The sequence below is a fragment of the Phoca vitulina genome, unplaced genomic scaffold, assembly GCF_004348235.1.
Source record: "Phoca vitulina isolate PV1807 unplaced genomic scaffold, GSC_HSeal_1.0 scaffold15, whole genome shotgun sequence".
Lineage (NCBI taxonomy): Eukaryota > Metazoa > Chordata > Mammalia > Carnivora > Phocidae > Phoca > Phoca vitulina.
This window is the reverse complement of record NW_022589718.1, coordinates 31,231,814-31,238,893: the sequence shown is the minus strand read 5'-3', so window position 1 is coordinate 31,238,893 and position 7,080 is coordinate 31,231,814. Positions and strand designations below refer to the sequence as shown.

Sequence of the window (7,080 nt, the reverse complement as noted above, 5' to 3'; positions counted from 1 at the left end):
ACAAGTATGAATAGAAAACAAATACTGCTCGCATCAAGTGAGAGTGGATTTTTGTTTTGATCACCTAAATTCTTTCTCAGCTTTATTTGTCTTTTGAGGACTACTGCTTTCTTTATGAATTATAATCCATGCCACACTTAGTGAAATTTGATTTCTTTCCTGTGTCAAAGAAAATTTTCTGTTCTGTTGAGAATTATGCAGACATCCAAAGTTAACCTCCGTAAGTTTAATTTTGGCATTTCTTAATATAATTATGATTGATCAATTTCTGGATTCCTCTTAAATTATCTAAAATGTAAAATTGTTAATACATCTAAGTTGCTCTTCAGTGTGTAACAAAACTCGACAAAGCCATTTACTAAAGGCACATAACAGAGCAAGACAGTAAAGGAATACCATTAAACCTTGAAGCATTTTGGTCAGTGGCCTGTTTGTTTTCTTCACACAAAGGCAAGAAGGCACAATAAAGTATACTAGGTTTGCAAGGGTCTTCTTAGTTATTTCTCTAACTTTTCCCAAATCCTGATTTTTTTCCCAGAATTTAAGACAAGCTCTCACGTTTATACTCATAGCTGTAATATGCTTCGCTATATTGAGGATTCAGATCCTATACTGAAAATTTTATAATTTCTCTCAAAATAGACATCCAATTTGCATGGGAATATTCTGCCATACATACTAAAATATATATATGTATATATTATAATAAAAGAAGAGAGGATGTCCTAGATACTTGATATATAAAAAAATATGCGATGCAGATAGAATATTTATATGGTGTGGCAGTGCACACAGGAAAGCAGTAAGTGCTACCTCCTCGCTCCCTGCTTCACTGATCTGAATTTTAACTGAGAATTTTTAGTGTTCAGCTTAAATATTATCTTTTAATGGGACTTTAAGAAGTGATTTGCATAATCCTCAAACAAAACATGCTGGATATTCAAAAGAGCCGTCAGTATTCTCTTTCAATGTTCATATTAATGCAACCTCAAAAAGGACTGTTTATGACAACCAGACAAGAAAACAGAAATAGTGGTTAATCACTGTGTAATTACCGAATGTCCCTCATTATAATCCTAGCAATGTTTTACTCCAGACTTATACACCTATTGCCTTGGAGGTGTTTTCTATAATTAATTTATTTTGCTATCTCTTTTTAATGCCTGTAAAATATAGAACAAATAGCAAGGTGGTCTAAAATGCAAGTGAAACTTACAGCAACTGAGCTGTTTTCTACTTTGGTTGTTTTCTTAGAAATATTAAATACATGAAGTGTGTCCTATCAGATCTTCCTAATTCTTACCTACCAGAGTTAGAGAAGAATATTTAAAAGTTCACAATTCAAAATCTCAATAGATTTTTTTTAGCTTTCCTTAATCTATCTTCAGAATTAATTTTTCAATGATTCTTTGTTTTAAGTTAACTTGTAAATGAAATAGGTGAAAATAATCAGTGAAAATCATTTGTTAAAGCTAATACATATATTGAAGATATTTTGACAGAATAAAATTAGAAAAAGTGTGATCACACTTTATTTCAATTGTTTTATACTTAAATGCTGCAATATTCAGAGATTATTTGTACATTCTTTAAATTTCAATTTTACACCTCACAAATATTTTTTTGGTTCCATTTCCAGAGGTCTAATGTGGGATTAGCAGACCATTTTCATTAATATTTGCATTTAAAAAGATAAACAAAAAATCAAATCAATTTATAATTAAAACCTGCACATACCTGTATGTAGATGACCTAAGGATTTATAAAACTGGTTAATTATGAAAAAGTAACCATATAGGGTTCAGAGACACAAAATGCATATGCTGAATATTTGTGAATCCTGTGGACCCAGTCTTCAAATATTTTTATAAAAAGTGCAGGTTACAACTCTTAAGTTTTGAAGAATAATCAGAACGAATATGACTCAAGTTCCACCACTTGATGGTTTTGCAAATGAGCAAATTAAGTTCTCTGTAAATTTTCTCTAATGTGAAATGGGAATAGTAATGCCTTTAAACATAAGTGGGCAGTATAAGAATTAAATTATTAAATAAGAGCACCCTTCCCATAAAACACCCTTAAGCAATGTTATTTTATGCAATTTTATTAGTAGTAGGTGTTAAATTATTAAAAAAAAAAAAAAAAAAAAACTTCTTGCATTTTATAGAATTGAACTAGCTGTGGTCTTTAGTGTTCCCACTTGTTAGCAGCATGACTTGAAAACTGAACTCTGAGCCCTGGTTGCTCAGCTGTAAACAAAAACAAAACAACAACAAAAAGAACATTTAATAGGTATGAAGTGATTTGGCCTCAATTGTTTGTGAACTGCACATTGGTGGGAAATTTGTAAATTATATTTCAATTAATACTTCTCAGTTGACATTAGCATTTGTCTTAGTATGAAAAACTTTCAATTTCCAAATATTCCATGACCATGAACTTCATGGCTGCTTCCTTGTTTTTTAAAAACATGGTAGAGGGGCGCCTCGGTGGCTCAGTTGGTTTAGCATCTGACTCCTGATTTCGGCTCAGGTCATGATCTCAGAGTCATGAGATTGAGCCCCTTGTCGGGCTCTGGGCACGGAGTCTGCTTGAAAATCTCTCTCCTCTCTCTGTCCCTCTCCTTGCTTGCACATGCGCTCACTCTCTCTCAAATAAATAAAATCTTTAAAAAATAAAATATAAATAAATAAAAACATGGCAGATACTAAATGTGGGAAAATAAGAGGGAGAATGAAGGACAATATTTACTCTAGTACTTTTGCAATAATTATTGTTGGCCTTTGTAAATATTCAAATATTTTCCTCATTCCTATCCATCGACCTGTATATCTATGTATCTATTTTCTGATCATCTTCACCATCTTTCCATCCATTTTTCCTTTGTACTTGCTTTCTTCTTTATTCCTCACTCACTCCCTTCCCCCTCCCGTTAAAAAAAAAATCGGGCTAATATGCAAAGAGTAGGATTAATTGTATTAATGACTTCATAAGACCTTGAGACATCCAACACACAGTTCTGGTTTCATTTTGGTTTACTTCAGTATTTTATTCTTCATTCAATATGGAGTAGTTTCACCTGTTAGTATACTCTAAATTCCCATGTGTTGTAAAGCAAAGTCAGCAGTATGATAAATCTAAAAATCTATTTTAGCTCAGTTATTCCTAGACTGTTGTTAAAAACATATTTCCTAAAGGAAATCACCATAAATCATTTTTGCAAAAATACTCTTGCCACCTCCTTTAATAAAATTCCCAGATATTAATCTATAAAAATAAATACATATACATTCACTTCATGTTCATTATTCATGGATTTCCTATTTGTAAGTTTGCCTATTAGACAAAATGTGTAATTTGTAAGCCCCAAAATCAGTAGTTGCTGTATTTTGCCATCATTCGTGGACATTGGCAGAACATCAAAAATTTGAATCACTCAGTGACCACGTTCCCAGTTGAGGTTGAACAAGGTGATACTACGCTTTCTTGTTTCAGCTCTCATTCTGTAAACTAGTGTCTTTTCCGCAGTATATCTAGTGCCATGCTTTTCATATGTTCATACTTTTTTTTTGGTGATTTTGCTGTTTCAAGTGTCCCCCAAGTTTAGTGCTAAAGCTCTGTCCAGTGTTTTTTTTTTTTTTAAAGATTTTATTTATTTATTTGACAAGAGAGAGACACAGTGAGAGGGGGAATACAAGCAGGGGGAGTGGGAGAGGGGGAAGTAGTCTTCCTGGGGAGCAGGGAGCCCGATGCAGGGCTCGATCCCAGGACTCTGGGATCATGACCTGACCCAAAGGCAGACAATTAATGACTGAGCCACCCAGGCACCCCTCAATGTTTTTAAGAGCAAGAAGGTCATGATGTGTTTTATGGAGAAAATAAGTTATATACCTATAACAATGTATAATATATGCATTATATATATGTATTTTATGTGAAGGATACCCTATTATAAAACAGTCCTAAATACCCTTAAACACTGTGATTGTTTAAATAAACTGTAATACATCTAAAATAATTATGTTACACATATAAATTATACATGTTAATAGGACACATAACTTTATTAGTACTAGTAATATGTTAAACTATAAAACTATAATTATAAATAAAACTTTTTGCATTTTTCTACAGTAGATTTAGCTGCGGTCTATAGTTCTCCCACTTACTTGCTTTGTGATCCTAGAAAATTAACTTACCCTATCTGAGCCTTGATTTCTCAGCTGCAAAATAATGGACTTTAAGGCATAAGTCATAGTGCTATTGGCCACGGTTCAATGTTAATAAATGAATAATATATTACATCCAGGAAAAAGAAGAGGAAATTTGCTGACCTGTCTGCAGGTCTTCTTTGGAAATTGCTGAAATAACATCTATAGTGTGTAATGAAACTGTGGAAAAAAACTAAAGTTGTGGATTCATGAGATAACTGATAAAGTATAGTGGACAGCATTGTTGTGAGGCTGAAAACAAAACGATTTATGGTCACATTACCCAGGGTCAGGAATAGTGAAACACTTCCCGGCCGATGTTACTGGTTTGCATGTTTTAAAAAGTGATATGGCCTGACCAGCTTTAAGCTTGCGGGTGAGGTCAGTTCTGCAGATCAGAAAGCTGCGGGGGCGGGCGGGGTGGGGGGACAACAACCTGATGAGTATTATACAGAAACAGGATTATGTGGAAGAGCAGGTTTTCCACGCTGAGATGGGCTCATTTCACAAGGACATTGGCAAACCAACTGTACAGTAAAAATGTCCTCCCAAATCCCTGACTTAATCATTCAAAGACAATGTGATTAATTAATTGTAAGAAATGTTAAATAAGCTATCTTAAACAGACACACATAAAATAAGTTTTTATGTAGATGAGTTGATGAAAATGTTGTTGCCAGAGGTTTGCAGGAAACTGACCTGGTATTTACCCTAAAGCAATGGTTCTGTATTTGCTAATTCAGTGTTCACAGCAACTTGATAGAACATAACTAACCGTGAAAATGAGAATCTATCACGATCCAGTCATGTACACATGGTCACATATATGTATTTTTAAAAGAAAAAGAAACGTGAACAACCCTAACTTAATCAGTGTCACAGAAGTTGCAAAAGTGAATGACTTTTATGATTAACTTTTAAGTCACTTGTATGTGAAATGGTTTCCAATTATTTGCTTTCACAGAAGTTGAAAGGATCAAATCAAGTTGGTAGCTTGATACATCATTAAAAATACTTTAGATTACTGTTTGCCTTTTATCATGTGACTTGCAAGTTGTTCAAATAATTGCCAGCGATTCTCCAAAGGTATTATTAAATGTTGCTTTGTATTTTTTCTAACTTTATAAAAGTGGATATTAAATAAACAATATTGCTTATTTTAATGGAAACATTTAGAAAAAGTGATAAAACAATGTCAGTTTAAAATGAAATGCTTATAAATATAATTTCTGAGATATAAACATTTCATTTTTAAATATTTAAACTTAGTGTAAAGACATTTAATACAAACAAAATGTGTAGGTGAGATATATTTTTAAAAACTTGTTTAAGTAGGCACAGGAAAAAAAAAACAATTTTAAGTGATAAAAGAAGTCTCACTTCATTTATCTCCACATAGTGATCCAATTCCCACAATCCCCTTGTTTTTCTCCATTGATTATCTAACAACTTTATAATTTATAACATTTAAAGATTTATAAACGTAACTATAAAATATAAAATTTATAAATGGCCATAAAATAGGTATGTCCATTTCTGACCACTCTTATTGTTTGTTATCTTTTCTTGGTCTAATAGTATTTTAAAACCATTATGGCCCTGTACAAAGTATTTACATATGTTAGAGTGAATCTTCTCATTTTTGTGTTTTTACAAAGTTGACTTATTTGCAACTTTCTTCTATAAAAAAAATCAGAACATTTTTCACATCACTCAAAAAGCTTAGCATTTAACCGGGATTTAAATAAATATATACTCATAAACAGCAAAATTTATCCACTTATTTAAAACTTATTTCATGTCTTTAATCCATTTTTTGAAAAAAGTTTGTCTAGAAATATATAAATCCCTACAAAAGATGACAGTCTCTCATTTCCCCATCTTCTTCCTCTTCAATACCCCCGATATAAAGGACATTATTACACCTTACTAAATCTTCACCCAAATGTCCAGACAATTCTCCATCGATGTATTCTCGTGTGTTTGCAAGCTGCATGTCCGTATAGCCATCTCCAGATACCAGGTAGCCTGTGTATCCCATTTCCCACTTAAGTGGCACCATTACTTCCTGTTAATCTGTTGAAGAATGGTTTGGGATTGCGGGGCAAACTCATCTCAACTACAAGCAAGTGCTACCGGCCACTCACTGCCTACCCAGTTGCACATCCATCCCTCATGACTGGAGTCTTTAATTTTTTGAATTGTTTTCTCTGTCAGACTTATACATGTTTTGTATGGTTGGCCCCTAGACCCTTTAGGGTGGTTAATATTAATGTCAATGACCTAAATTTTTTCTAATATAGTTTACTAATGAATTGCTGTGGAATAAGGAAATGATGTGATCAATCAGTACATAATCCTACAATCTTACTGCAATGCCTAATCTGTTCGGCTAGAACCGGTGGTTTTGGTTTTAAATAGAAAATCAAATTTACAAAGATACGTTTGGCCAGCGCCAAGTTAGCTCTGAAGAAGGGAGTGAGTCAGGCAACACAGAGTGCTTAGTCCGGTTCCGGATGGCTGATGTTTCCCAGACACATTAATCACCGTGCCTACCCTGATGTAAGAAATAAGGCTCTATGGGTTCAGACAATCTTAATTAAAGCAAGCCATCGGACCTGGGAAACTTCCAGCTGCATCTCATTAATTTCAGGTTACACATAAGTTAAGGATTGCTCCATAATGAATCTCAACTGTGAGTTACAGATGTTCAGTTTGTCAGAGTAAATTTAGCCGGTCTCACGTAAGTGGATCTAGCATAGATACACTGAGTTAGTATAACAAGGAATATTTGACAAGGGTCCAAATTCACAGGCATCCTTAGGGCTAATACATACCACAGATAATAATGCTTCCTCTCCAATTTCCA

The 7,080-nt window shown here is 33.5% G+C and overlaps 1 pseudogene; it reads right to left on the bottom strand.

Moving 5' to 3' along the window:
• Positions 1-6,060: 6,060 nt before the first annotated feature.
• On the bottom strand, positions 6,061-6,325 carry LOC116637733 (annotated as a pseudogene).
• Between the last annotated feature and the right edge of the window lie 755 nt (positions 6,326-7,080).